This window comes from Solanum pennellii, chromosome 12 (assembly GCF_001406875.1).
Source record: "Solanum pennellii chromosome 12, SPENNV200".
Taxonomy (NCBI): domain Eukaryota; kingdom Viridiplantae; phylum Streptophyta; class Magnoliopsida; order Solanales; family Solanaceae; genus Solanum; species Solanum pennellii.
In genome coordinates, this window is record NC_028648.1 from 57,356,426 (window position 1) to 57,372,710 (window position 16,285).

The 16,285-nt window shown below is 30.2% G+C and overlaps 1 long non-coding RNA gene and 1 pseudogene across 1 annotated transcript; both read right to left on the reverse strand.

Moving 5' to 3' along the window:
- Nucleotides 1-2,094: 2,094 nt before the first annotated feature.
- Nucleotides 2,095-2,870, reverse strand: LOC107005214. Its single transcript, XR_001454845.2, has 2 exons — nucleotides 2,559-2,870; nucleotides 2,095-2,490 (listed from the first exon to the last, which is right to left on the reverse strand). It is a non-coding gene; the product is annotated as an uncharacterized LOC107005214 (long non-coding RNA).
- A 3,449-nt stretch (nucleotides 2,871-6,319) lies between these two features.
- On the reverse strand, nucleotides 6,320-7,876 carry LOC107005211 (annotated as a pseudogene).
- Nucleotides 7,877-16,285: the final 8,409 nt, after the last annotated feature.

A 16,285-nucleotide genomic window follows, 5' to 3' on the forward strand; every position in this document is an offset into this window, starting at 1 on the left:
ATATATATATATATAATGCAATTGGCAAGCTCCAATATCTAACGGCAGATTTAACAAGGGTTATGGAGTGTCTTGTGACACTACTTCATCGAAAAATTTTACGAAATATGTTTAGTGTGAAGAGAAAAAAAAATAGAAATACAGTTATATATTATAAATGTGATACTCCTTTAATCAACTTTGTGTGTAGTGTTAAAACTTTTTAGGTATTACTGTTTTTATGTTCTTTCTTTTTTTTTTCTTTCGCCTTCTTTCTCCCATGGTATTATTTTGAATATATTTTTTTAAAAAAAGAAGAAAATCACACACACACACACACACACACATATATATATATATATATATATATTCTAATATGATGTTATATTGTTTATTTATTTTCTTTCGTCTCCTCCCACGTGGTATTATTTTGAATATATATATTTTTTAAATCACTGAAAGTTGTTAAATTTTTTTAAAAGGTATAGTAATATATAATAGGGAAAAGGGTCTAAAATATTCTCAAAGTATTGGAAATGGTACAAGATTACCCTCCATCCACCTATTGACTCCAAAATACCCTTCTCACCCACCTATTGGGTCCAAAATATCCGTGTCATCCACCTTTTGGTTCAAATTGACCACTTATTTTACGGTTTTGTATTTAAACTATTTAAATATTTTTTTAAATATGTGGCGCTCAACTATTTGTTATTATTTAACTTATTAGTATGATTTATAAATCAATCCACTACCCATCCATTACTAATTAAACCCCTCCAAATTAAATAAACTCGTCACATTATCAATGTAACAGCAGAAAAGCTACTGCCATTTGACTGTTTTTTAAAAATTTGAGGCGAAAATATCTATAGAAGTAAATTATCATACATTCAAATGTCTAAATGAAAATTACCGATAAGCTTAAAAGTTTGACTATGTTCATCTTAATTATTCTTACATCTAAATTATGTGATGTTACTTTACAGGTAACTTTTTTTCAAAATAATATATTAAAGGTTTTAAAACAAATCATAAATATTTATAAAATTATATTAAAAAAAGTGCATGAATTAATTCGGGATGTATTACTTTTTTACCTTTAATCATAAATTTCTAATTCAATCTTGAAAAAGAATTCTATTGAAACTGTCCTCCTAAATAAGCAGCTCAACCTAAATTTAATTGGGGCTTCAATTCTGACTCAAATAAATTTAGATGTTATTTTCAGGAATCTATAATTTTATCGTGTTTTAGTAGTAGTGTTTATGACGATTTTAATATTATAATTGGATTACTAATTTGATGGGATTTAGTTAGTAATAAGTGGGTAGTGGGATGGTTTATAAATTATATTAATAAATTAAATTATAACCAGTAGTTGAACGCCAAGTATTTTAAAAAATATTTAAAGAGTTTAATTTTAAAACAATTAAAGAAATGGTCAATTTTGAACTCATATATGGATGACAAGGGTATTTTGGAGCCAATAGGTGAATCAAAAAGACATTTTGGAGCCAATAGGTTGTTGAAAGATAATTTTATACCATTTTTAATACTTCAAGAATATTTTAGGCCCTTTTTCTGTATATAATATTATATTATTTATTTATTTATTCAAAGATGACAATGCTTACTAAAAATCCTACATCACTGCCACTCTCTTACATTTATTAGACCAGACATAAGCTTTGTTATGTTGTTAATAAACTCTCCTAATTTATGCATCAACCATATCACACACATTTGCAAGCAGTGAAACGTCTCCTTCAGTATCTCAAATCAACTATTCACATGGATCGGATCTAATGTCGCCCTTCATGTTTATATCGATATCAATTCATCAAGAGACCACAATCGTACCTGTACTTCTGCTTATGTTATCTATCTTGGCTTAACACATATTAGTTGTTCATACAAGAAATAGAGAACAATCACCCGATCTTCAACTGAAGTCGAGTATCTTACCAATCTTTTCAAAGAGCTTCGTACCAAATCTTGGGATGGGCTACCTATTTATGGGACCTTGTTCTAAGGCATCCTGTTACGACTGCTTAGCTACTTACTAATTTTCATTAAGGGTTTAAAATATGAAGAAGTAAACATGCAGAAAAGTCAAAAGGAAGTTCATTTTTTACTACATATACATAAAAAAGTAATTTTAACATGTATAGAAAGCATAATTTACTGCCGAAGGGAGGTTGGATGAACCCCCGGGCCCTTACTAGCTCCACGCCCTGAAAGGGGGAGTGAGGAAGAAAGACAAATAATGCATCAACAATCTTATAAATCATGTTAATAAGACTGTTCACTTACAAATTTACTAACATAGTGGAACTTATCATGGAAAGACGAACAGCAATACAAGAAGAAGAGAGAATCTGAATATGGCATCAGCAGTTGATGTGAAGATGAAGGGCTGCTTCATGGATAACGCTGAACTTTTATAAGGACGCGTATGATGAAGGTTGTTCGAACCTCCATTTGGTCCTCTTCCTCTCTGTCCCTTCCCTACATGAGCTATCAAATGCTTAGCTTTTAACTCAATTTATTGTTATATGTATCTAAATGGAATTTACCTCCTCTTCTTGCGCTTTCACCCTCGTTCTCTTTTTCTTGCACTCCAAATACATGTTTCAAGATGCGAATCCCTCTGTTTCTTGATTCATGAGAATTTTCATATGCAAAACTTGTGAAGACTAGAACACATAACAAGATTATGAAACAAGGAAGGAAGACAATAGTTATTCTCATTGGATGGAGCTAAATGACTTTGCTGGTCTGTGTGGTTTTCTCCTTTCTATGTGGCCAGTTGCAAAAAGAGACAGAAAACAGAATATTGTTGGGAAGCTGTACAAGTGTTCATGACAGCCTTTTTTTTTTGGAACCCCAAGATAACGCGCAACTGTTTCCACTTTTTGTTGGTTTTATTTGTCATAAATTTCTTACTATAAATAGGTTTTTTTTTTAGGAAAAAGTTTTGGATTGTCAAGTCCTTTTTTTGGTAGGAAAAAGGTTTAGAACTCTATAAATAGAGCCATGCTCCTTCTAACTTAATCAACATTCACAACATAGTCTTAAGAGACTTGAGAGTTTTGGTTAGGGGGAGAATTTATGGGTCACAAGCTTGATATGTTATCACTTGTGTGAACCTCCCATGTATTCTGAGTGAATTGGTTGAGGTTGTTTCTCTCTATATTTTGTACTCTCATATTTATAGTGGATTGCTCATCTCCTTTGTGGACATAGATCGGATGATCGAACCACGTTAAATCTTTGTGTCTTTTGATATATTTCTCGTTTATCTTCTTACTCGTGGTCTTACGAGGTTTGCTTTACTAGCTTCCGCATTACACCTGCTTATTTTCGGTCCTAACACCTCTGCCACAACCTCTACGGGTGAACACTTCATGTACACTGGTAAACCCCCACTGTGTGGTGTAATAGCCTGCAAATCACTAAACCGCACGGCAAACCCTCTGGGACAGACTCGACTCAAAATGCATTGAGAGGGGATCGATCCCGGGTCATCCACCCTCCGAACCAACTGAGTCATCCGGACTTTGGCTACACTCATCAAAGGGGTCTGTATAACACAACTAAAGATGTGATCCAAAGGTCAATGAAGTGAGTATAAATTATACAGAACCATGACTCAAATTTCAATAGGATCAAATATTCCTTGGTAAATAAAATTTTAATTGATACTTGTCCTGGGAGGCACCAGATACTCGATGGAATATATGAGGTACACGTAACCAAACCTAATAACCATTGATATAAAGGGGAAAAAACAGAAGAAGAGAATATGATCTTCTTCTAAGTGGTGTTATAGTTGCTTTAGCTCAACTTGATTTCTTTTCTTTTGGTCTGCATCTACTTTTTAATGGCATATGTCCATTCCACAAGAAAATATTGTTTGTCTCACCTTTAACATTGGCACTCTGGCCCAACTATTATAAACAACTCAGCCACTGTTCATTTGATTTGGCTAAATATTTCATTTTATGCTAAACTAAAAGCTTGAATTCTTATGATTTATTCCAAACTATAATGACAGTGATTCCTAGCCAACTCCTAATGAATCCTAAAGAATTGTGTTTTCTAAAAGCCAACTAAGCAAAACAATTGGAATCCTCTTTTAAATCCTATGGTATATATTAAGGTTTTTAACTCGGGAATATCTTATCCGACAAGTCCCTATTGGTTATTTTACTAGTTTCTGGAGAAAGTGAAGGAATATGGATATGGTCTGCTGTCTGTCTCTTCAAAAAGTTGAAATGACACTTGACAAATACTTTTCGACTGTGGGAGGAGGGAGGCAAGCATATCTATTCATCTCTCGGGTGAGAATGAACAGATAAATTCTATAGTTAGAGAGATCTTTCTTTTACTAATGTTTGTCCATACGGACACTTATGTTTGCGTAGCCATTACTATTAACTCTCATTCTTATAGAGGCATTGCAAGAAGAGAGTTAAGCTGCGATAGTGAAACATTACTGTTATAGCCTATAGGGATCTTAAATGCTGATCGGGCTGGATGTCCAGATGATTCTCAGTTCAGTACTGGTTTTGCAGTCTTGGTGTTCTGAGAACCAACCAACAATCATAAAATCCAATATTTATGATGTTGCTTACATGATCACCGAGATATTATGAACTCGATATCTTCTAAATGAATTAAGTGTGACCATTCATCGACTTGTGATTGTCCTGTGTGACAGTATCCGATTGATCTAGTTATCTGTCATTTACCTACTCAACTTCAGCAAACAGACATTTTCACTAAGTTATCATCACAAATTCACAATAGGTAATAGTAGAAATTTGAGGTGAAAATGAAGATAGACAACTATTCATCACCATTCTTAAAATGTATGTTACTACATACATCTTTACATTTACAAAACAAACAAAATAGTACTACAACAGAACATGAAACCATTAGCCTTAGAGACTCACAAATCACAACAGCAGCAATACAAGAAGAAAAAAACAGAATATAAAAATGGTATTGGTTGTTGATGTAAACATTGAAGGTTGTTTGAGTGATATTGCTGAATTTTTATTTGGTCGTGGCCGACGTAGTAAATCTGCTCCACTATATGGTGCCCTTCCTCTCTGTCCCTTTGTTACATCAACTATGGAATGTTTAGTTTTGATTCCAAACTTGTTATTCTCACTTATTGACACATGAGATGATTCTTCATATGACATGCTTGTTAATAAGGCTAAAAAACATAAAAGGATGATGAAACAAGGAAAGAGACCAATAGTTGTCATTTTCATTGATGGAGTTAAGAAAAAAGTTGAATAGTAAATGTGGTGATGATGGATATACAATAAAGTACTTGTGCCTACTCTTGATGATAAGCTAGTATTAGAGGGTGTTTATATAGGATATATCATCTTATAAATGTTACTTCCTTTGTCACAATTTAAGTCTCTTACTTTTCTTTTGTCTAAAAAAATGTCTCTTTTTATGTTTATGTTTTCTAATTTCAACATTCTACACGAGAAGTTTAAGACAAAGAATTATACACATCTTTAATTGTAAAACCACAAAATGTAAGAAGTCTACTTTTATTTCTTTTAACTTCGTGTCAAGCCAGACTAAGACACTTGAAATTAGGACGAAGGGAGTTCATATATGGTTGCTTTTGACTCACCTTCTGAGTTGTATTTTTGTTTTTCGAGTCCCCATCCACTACTTTTGGGTATATGGCCAACCAAATACTTCAGAAGTTCCCCACCATTTTAGCTTTGTCTATAAACAATCTAGTCATTGTGTATCCAATGGAGAATTCCCTTATCTGATTATTCGATGTTCGATATTTTATATTTGTACAAAAACTTTTTTATTATAGCTTATAAGACACATAAAGCTGGTTAAAGAGGAAATTAGAGCTCTTCATGGCAAAATAAATTTCATCCTAAACTTACAGTTATACTCAAAACTTCTAATTAAAGTAAGAATGAGGCCCAATCTATATATTTATATGTTAAAATTTTCTTTTAAAAATTATTAAAGAGAAAAAATAATGCCTTTAATAGAAGTTGACTTTAGATCACTAATTATATTGAGACGCATCCCCTAGAGAGGGAGACATGAAAATCTACCCATTCAAGAGAATATGATACTTTCATTTCCTTTCAAGAAAGTAATAATTCATTAGTTGACTAATTTTCACCAATCCAAGGGAATATGATGCTTATGCCCTCATACTCATCCAAACAAATCTTATCATGTCATGCTAAGATTTATTGAGCAGCATAAAAGATTATATTGTTATTCAACATAGGCCTTAAACATGGAACCAATATACTTAGCAGACAACTCACAAATAGTTCAATATATTTGATTTCTTTTTTTTACATAACATAAAATGTTGACAAATTTCTTTCACATTACATGTCACAATACTTGATATCTCAAAAACTTACATTGTGCTTATTTGCTCACATTCTCAAATCTGTTTAATCAACTTCCTCAATTTTAGGCCCTGCACCACTATTTCCAGTACCATAATCAGCACCAGCACCACCTTGATACATTTTTCCAATGATTGGATTACACAACTTCTCCAACTCCTTCAATTTGTCTTAAAATTCATCAACTTCAGCCAATTGATTCCTATCCAACCATTCAATAGTTTCATCAACAGCTTTCTCAATCTTCTGCTTCTCTGAAGAATCCAACTTCCCTGATATCTTCTCATCCCTCACAGTATTCCTCATGTTATACGCGTAGTTCTCTAACGCGTTCTTCGCCTCCACTTTCTTCTTTATTGCCTCATCCTCAGACTTGTACCTCTCAGCTTTTTCAACCATTCTCTCAATCTCTTCTTTATTTAGCCTCGCTTTGTCATTTGTAATAGTAATCTTGTTTTATCCAAACCATAAGCAATTGCAGCTGCAGTAGGTTCATTAATAATCCTCATTACATTCAACCCTGCAATAGCACCAGCATCTTTAGTAGCTTGTCTTTGAGAATCATTAAAGTAAGCTGGAACAGTAACCACAGCATTGTTAACATTTTGTCCCAAAAAAGCCTCAGAAATTTCCTTCATTTTAATCAAAACCATTGAAGAAATCTCCTCTTTGTGCAAACTGTTTCTCCTCATTCTTGAAATTAAATAACAATCATAGGCTTGTCACCAGGTCCTGGAACAACTTTAAATGGCCAATGTTTCATATCAGACTGTACAGTTTGATCAGAGAAACGTCGACCGATAAGACGTTTAGCATCAAAGACAGTGTTTTGGGGATTCATAGCAACTTGATACTTGGCTGCATCACCAATAAGTCTTTCAGTATCTGTGAATGCTACATAAGATGGAGTTGTTCTGTTGCCTTGATCATTTGGAATGATTTCAAACACGATCGTTTTGCCATACACCAACACAACTATAAGTTGTACCAAGATCAATCCCAATTGCTTTTCCTTCAGATTTAGTCATTATACACAGATTCAAGAAACAAAAAGACTTGATCTTTTTTGACAGATAATGTTGTTTTGTGCTTGTTTTTTTGTTTGAATGGTGAAAAGGGTATTGCAATTGTGGGTATTATATAGAATCTGGGGATGGATCGAGGGAATTTGAGTGAAGCATAGAAGGAAAATTCATGATATTAGGACTAGAGAGTTCTGGAAAGAGCACAAACAAATTGATGACCCTAATTTTTTTTTTCAAATTTTAACTTCAAATTTTCATAATGCACGAACGGATACCTTAGGACATGTGTGTCTATTTGTTCAACTTTATACAAGTTTAAATGTCTACTTATACACACCCAAAGTTGAAGAGCATAAATATAATTCAAAACCAAATTAAAAGGCATATTTATGTATTATACCGACAGTGAAATTATTCTGTTTTCTTATACAAGTGATGAAAAAGACAAAACTCACTAGTTTAGAAGTAAATTTACATAAATTTTATTAGATTAGAAACTAATTCTTTAGATATATTCTAATTTATAATATTACGTATCTTATCAGATTTTTGTACGTTCAATTATATTCAGATATGTTTAGATATATGTGTATCTCAGGATTAATGGGTCAAATTTGTTCTAGATGCATTGTATCCAAGTGAGTTAGCATGTATTTGTAATACATAACAAATCTTGATCATCACTCTATTTAATCAAACAGAATTGGAGAAATTATTCCTCCATTGATGAACAATGAGCATGGAAGATTGACATTGAAGATGAAATCAAGAGGAACAAAATGTGTGATTGAAAGAGAATGGAAAACTGATTTACTTCATGAAGATTACATTCTATATATGCAATAAAAACTAAGAAGAATCTAGAAGCTTTAGCTAACTAACTTCTTGACACACAAATCCCAAAGCCTAACTAACTAACTAATTGACTAATAACTAATCTGCCAGCTCAGTCTAATTACAATGTGAACAATAATAACATTTATCTCAATACCCCCCCCCCTCAAGTTGTAGGTGGGAAGCTCACAAACAACTTGTGTAATATATTGGAATGCTGGATATTTGGCAAGGCCTTAGTTAGAACATCTGCCAGCTGATTTCCAGTTGGAGTGTGATAGATAACAATGAGACCTTCTTGCAACTTGCTTCTCACAAAATGACAGTCTACCTCTATGTGTTCCGTTTTCTCATGAAACACAGGATTCTTGGCTATGTGAATAGCTGCCTCACAGAAGATAGAGATGGGCAAGGTGCATTCAAGTTCAGTTCTGTCAACAACCTTTCAAGCCATACTATTTCTCCCACCACCTTTCTAATTGCTCTGTATTCTGCCTCTGCTAAGGATAGAGATATAGTCGTTTGCTTCTTGAATTTCCTGCTAATAGGACTGTCTCCCATTAAAACTACATAACCACTTACTGACTTTCTTGTATCAGGGCATGCAGCCTAATCTGAATCACAATATGCAATTATTGAACAATCTGTGTTGTTGGACAAATATATACCCAAACAAGGATCATTTTTGAGGTATCTTAAAACATGGTATGCAGCCTTGAGATGTGGTTCTTTGGGATTCTGAAGGAATTGACTAACATGCTGGACACTGAATATTATATCAATTCTTGTGTTAGTTGAAAAATTCAATTTGCCTACAAACTTTTTGTAGTATGTAGGATCTTTCAACAATAAGCTTTCACTTGCTTTGAGCTTGACGGTAGATTCAAGAGGTGATGTCACTGGTGTGTAGCTTGAACATTCAAATTCATTCAACAAATCTAAGGTGAACTTTCTTTGTGAAATTAAAACTCCAGAATCCTTATATGATATTTTCAGACCAAGGAAATATTTGAGTCTTCCCAAGTCCTTGATTTTGAATTTATCATGAAGGTAACCTTTTAGAGAGGTGATTTCTTCAACATTAATATCTGTCAAGACAATATCATCAACATAAACAACAAATAAAACCAAAGAGCTCCCAATTTTTCTGTAGAATAGAGAGTAATCACTCTCTGAATGAGAATAACCCCTTGAACACAAAACTTTAGTCAACTTGTCATACCATTGCATGCTTGCTTGTTTCAGTCCATATAAGGACTTCTTAAGTTTGCAAATCAACCCTGTGTCATCTACCATGAGCCCTGGAGGTGTATCCATATACACTTCTTCATATAAATCTCCATGAAGAAAGACATTGTTTACATCTAGCTGGTAAAAATTCCATCCCTTTTTAACTATGATTCAAAACAAAGTTAAAGGGCATATTTATGTATTATACCGGCAGTGAATTATTCTGTTTTCTTATACAAGTGATGAAAAAGACAAAACTTACTAGTTTAGAAGTAAATTTACATAAATTTTATTAGATTAGAAACTAATTCTTTAGATATATTCTAATTTATAATGTTACGTATCTTATTAGATTTTTGTACGTTCAATTATATTCAAATATGTTTAGATATATGTGTATCTCAGGATAAATGGGTTAAATTTGTTCTAGGTGCATTGTATCCAAGTGAATTAACATATATTTGAAACACATAACAAATCTTGATCGTCACTCCTTTATATATCTGATATCTCATATACTTGTAAATTACACCAGATATATGTATATAATGTGTATTTTATATGATTCGCATATAATAATTCATTGGTTATTAAATAATTTGTTGGTTATTAAATAAAACGATAATTCCTCCTAAATTTTTCACCAAATAACAAGGCAATATTACTTACTTTTTTTTTTTAATAATATAAGCATGAGTCCTCATGTTTTTCATCGACCAGGACTAAATTGATAATCCAAAGTTCATACCAATTGTAAAATCAATATAGTAAAGACCATTCTAAATGGATTTTTCTTTTAATGATTCTTTGCTTGTAATTTTACTTTCAAGCACTTTTAGATTTAGTTCAATTTTTCTCTAATCATATCATATCATATATTATTATAAGTGGAAAGCTCCAAAGTAAAAAGTTGAATTACCATTTTACCCTTTTAGTAAATTAAAATTTAATTATTTATTTAATTAAATACAAATATTTTATTACATTATGGTAGAATTTAAGTCATTAAGCCCTTTAATAATGTAAATTATTATTTTCTTGATAAATGAGCACATTGATATTGCTTTTAATTATAATTCTCATAATGAAAGAATTTGAAAAATTAGAATTGATAAAACAATGTATATATCATATCATCATTTATTAAAAGTGAGAAACTTTAAAGTGTAAAGTTGAATTACCATTTTACTCCTAAGCTAAATTAAAATATTACGAATTATCCAATTAATTATATATCAATAGTAGATGAATATCTTGTATTAAATTACTCAAATAAATTAAATATAGGAATACTGGTGAATAATATTAGGTGACTGATGAATTTCTTCATGGATGATGATTACAAAAAAAACCAACAGTTTATTAATAAATACATAATAAGTTTGTATCCTTTAAGAAAAAAGGCACCATTTAACATTAATTTACAATACATCAGCTGTATTTAGGAGTTTAAGTACTTAAATGACATTTATGTGAAGTATTTATAACATAAAAAATGATTATACTTTAAAATAATCGTTTTAACAACTTATTTCAATATGACATGGGAAATATATGAATCAAAATTTTCTTCTAAAATAAAATATTATTTAATTATGGAAAAATTATATTTATGATATTTTTTCGTCAATTATTGAAAGTGGGAAAAACTCAATCAAAAGTTGGATTATCATTTTATTCCTTTTTATAAAAAACATTTTATCCTTTTCATAATAATAATAATAATAATAATAATAGATTCTACATTAATACCAACAATTATAATTAAAGCCTATAGACTCTTCTTTGCGCCAATGCTTCAATTGCCTTCAATTATAATTGATGAAAACCAAGGATACTCCCACAATTAAGTATGGATTTGATGAGTTTTTTTTTTGGGTTAAAATATTTTTAATAATTTGATTCTCTTCAACTTCTTAATTTAAATAATTTTATTCTCTTCAACTTCTTAGCTTTAATAATTTAATTCTCTTTAACTTCCCTTACCTAAGACCACTTATTTAAAGTCACATTAAAGAACACCAAATTTGTAAATCTCATTTGAACATTTTACTTTAATGTATGCCAGATTCTCTCCGATTAAGAACCATTTTCTCATTTTTTTTCTTTATTTTTACTTTTTTTGGTTACTTTACAATAGATCTTCTAGGTACTGACGAAAAAAAGTATCATTGTACTGGGGATGGTACTGTTAGTGTTGCATTTGGATCACAGACGTCATCATATGTGATAATATTGATAGACATAAAATGAATGTTCGGAAGGGTTCTATAGATTTTTATCACTATGTATGGATTAGAATAAAATAAACATATATACTCTCTTATATATCGATAGTTTTTATATTTTTTTAGTTTTTATTTTAATTGATGTAGATGAAGGATACGTATCTTCGGAAGATGTTTGAAAATGTTCCAAGAATTCACATTTTGGTATTAGTTCATGTAAATTGGTTCCTTTGTAAGTGATTTTTATTTTTATTCTTAAAATTTTCTTTTTTTGTTTTCAAATTGGATATGTGATATTCTACGTGTAAAGTGTGCAATGAGAGATAATTGAGGATATGTGAGATAATTGAGGATATGTTATATCGACATATTCATATTATTACATGTAATATTTTCTGAATTATTACAGATGTAACATTCAACTGTTATGAATTTTATTTAATGAATATGATGTAAATGATAAAGTAAATATTGTTATTTGAGCATTTTCTATATAATAATCCAATAATATTGGATAAACGTGAAAACACGTTCCTAAGGACTAGTTATACTAAAAGTAGGAAGCTTCATAGTAGAAAGTTGAATTACAAAAATATCCCTGATCATATTTAAAATAATCACTTTGTCCTAATCATTTAACTAATGTATCAAACTTTTTCTATTACAACATTTATATCTTTTGTCTTTTAAACTTCAATCAGTTATATAATCTATACTCTTTTCATATTCTTTGCACTTTATAAAGTTACCACCCTGTCAAATTTCTTTATCATTTTATTCTTACTCCTATGCTGTTAGACTACACAAAAAGCTATTATTATCGCCCTCTTATTGTTGAGTTTACCCTAGCATAAGGTAATACTATTTTTTTCCTTTGAACAAGTTTAATTTCTGTTTACTTCTTAAATTTGGCTTGGGTTTATGAAATAATGTGTATAGATAATATTTTTTATTTTATTTATTTAACACACTCTGTATTTTTAGTGTGCTCCCAAAAGTATCACTCTGGGAGTAGCTGTTGAACCAAATTCGTAAGTATGGAGTATATATTTCATGAGTCTGATTTTAAATCCAACTTTATTGGTTTCATTTAGTGTCATTTTTGTATGCTTTGTGGCCTCTCAATTCTTATTTAGTATGTATATTTATTTTTAAAACATTATTAGTATCATACCTAAAGTTGCTATCTTCATGAAGAAATAGAATAACTCTCAAGCATGTGTCTCATTTTGTTACATGACAGATGAATAATATTACATTACCATATGTTGCATTTGAATCTACTTTTTTCAACTAAATGACTGTTCAATTGCTAAATAGAGTATTATATACTTCATTTTAGGAAGTCTATATTAATATATTAGGATGAGACACGTGTCCAGAAATTAATTATATTAAAATTGAGAAGAATCTAAGTCAAAAGTTGAATTACAAAATTATCTCTTGACTATTGATTTATTATCTTGAAATTATTTAAAATAATTTTTTTATTAATATTTATTTTGGAATTCTTGAATTTTGACTCTTCGTATTATGATAATAATACTCCTATGTCTAACTAGACTTACAATCCAATACTCATTATTAAATTGTAAGTTATTAACAAGAAAACAAAAGAAATTCACAATCTTTACAACTTTCACGTATGAATAGTGATGATTTTTCATATTGATAGTTGCTACAAATTTCTTAATAATTAGTCATAGTGATTTTTCATTATACATTTAATATATGCATTTTTTTACATATTTTATCCTTAGATTTTTACTCATACATTACATTTAAATGTTATAAATTATTTAACTAAATAAATATTAAATAGTAAATAACAAATCACATATTGATACGCATAAATTTTATTATCACTAATTCTTCATTGTAAATATATGTAACTCGTGATTATATTTATTATGGTTTCTACTCCTATCTCTCACCATAATCTCAAATGGATTAATTTCATATTCATGAAAAGTCTTTGTGTTCTTCAATACTATCATATCAATAGTGACATTTGACACAATAATGTACACACTTAAATCAATTAAAAGAAAATATCTATACTCTCTTCTCTCGTCTCTTTTTATTTGTTTAATATTTATGTTTCTTGTTTGTTGTTATTGTAAAAATTTTATAATGTTGTGTTATTATTATTGAAATTTACCATGGTTTGTTGCTTTGTATACATCAATTAGCCTAGCATGTGGTATTTTATTATCCTCATTTGAATATTGAATTTGTGCAATAGTTTGTTATTTTTACTTTGTACACTTTAAATCAATTTAGTAATCAAATATATATTCTTTTCTTAGAAAGATATATGTAGTTCCTATCTGAAAAGGATGACTTTTTTTTAGTAAATTATATAGATTCAAAGGGGATAAAATATGTACTTTGCAAACAAAATTTATATGAAATATTTTGAAATAAACGTGCAACGCACGTTCCCAGATCTAGTCTATATATATATATATATATATATATATATATATAATAGGAGAGGTGATAGAGCCTACGTGTCAGCATCACAATTAATATATAATTTTTAATTTTTAAATCATTAATTAATTTGTTTTTTCATAAATAAAAAAAAGTTACTATTGTAGAAGATAAGTTAGAATTAATTTTAAATTAATAGAAATTGTTTGTTTTTGTAAAAATAAAAAACACGTTTGGAGATAGTAGTTACATCCTCGAATTTTGAGTTTTTAAAAAGATAATTTAACTAATTGTGTTATGAATTAATTAAAAATTAATGATGTGTAATTAGCTTGAATAATTATCTACTTTTTTAATTTTTAAAAATTATTTTAATCAATTTCAAAAATTAACGTAGCGTAACTATGAATTATAAATAGAGCCGTCAGTATGGGCTAGGCCCGTTGGGCCGGCCTGGCCTAATCCGGGATTTAATAGGGTTGGGCTAAGATTTTTGGAGCCCATTTAAGAAAAGAGCTTTTTAGCCCGGCCTGAATAAGCCTGTTGATTTGATGGGCTTGAGAAATATAGGTAGGCCGGCCCGTGGGCCAATAATAATTAATTGAAAAATATAATATAATATTAAATTTTAAAATTAAAGAGAGTCCAAATTCAAAATAATTAGGTTATTATTTTTATGTATATATTTATACTTTTACTTGAAAAAAAAACTTAATAAATAGAGATAATTTCAGAGACCTCCCTTCAGGCTTCGTTTGATAACACTCACCTTCCCTGTGGTTTACGATATTACGTCTACCTCCCTTATTTTTATTTTCTTGTAACCATTTTTTACACCTATTTAAATAAATATAAATTAATTCAGATTTGACAAATTTACCCTTATATATGAATGTTTAGATCTAATTTTCAATGATTTATCTTTATTCGTTGGATCATGTTTCTTTTTCGCTCGTGTAAATATTTAACTAGAACAAAATCTTATCGTTCTTATTGAATTTATTTCTTGGGAAGTTCAATTTGGTCTTCTATTTGAAGAAATTGTTGCCGAAAAATGATGACTTATTGTGGGGAAAAAATTTACGTGAATTGGTAAAGGTAAAATAGAGATAAAGAGTAAATATTTGGTGAAAATGTGGGTCAGCTTAGTTGAAAACTTTGCTCTTTGTTGGATTAATAAAACAAGTCTTTGTGTTAATTTATTTTTAAAGTATTTGTCAAATGAGATACTTTTTATATAATATTTATTAATAAGAAGAAATTTATATAAAAAGAGTAAAATTGTCAAATCTATATTAATTTATATTTATTTTAAATAGGTTTAAAGAATGGTTACAAGTAAATGAAAATAAGGGAGGTAGACGTAATATCGTAAACCAAAGGGAAGGTGAGTGTTATAGAGCGAAACATGGAGGTCTTTGAAATTATCCCTAATAAATATTATAAAAATAATTTTATTTTGATTTGATTAACAAGTACTAACATTAACATCATGTAATATTGTTTTGTCGATATTTATGATAATATTTTAAATTATAATTTAATAATTATAAAAAACTATAATTTTTTTAAAAAAGCGGGCTGGCCCATCAAGCCTGTAGCCCACGTACTTGTGGGTTGGGCCGACCATTTTCTGGCCCACGCCAAAAATGGGCTAGCCCGGCCTGACCCGTAAAATGTCAAATTCCGTATGGTTTAGCCCGGATGGGGTGGGCTAGCTCATATTGTGTCACGACCCAAAACGGGCCGCGATTGGCACCCACACTTAACCTACTATGTGAGCGAACCAACCAATCTAAACCCCAACATTTCAACCATAATTAACAAAATATAACGCGGAAGACTTTAACTCATTAATGAAAATCGATTAAATAACTTATAAAAACTCAATACTCTTTATTCCCAAAACCTGGAAGTCATCAACACAAGAACATCTATCCTCAAATTACTAATCTAAGAGTATCTAAGATGCTAAAATAAGTAAATAGCTAGTCCATGCCGGAACTTCAAGGCATCAAGACATGAAGAAGATGATCCAGTCCAAGCTAGAAGCATTAGCTCACCCTGAGATCCGACGTGATGAAGACTGGCTAGAGTTGCGGTTGAGTTGAAGACGATG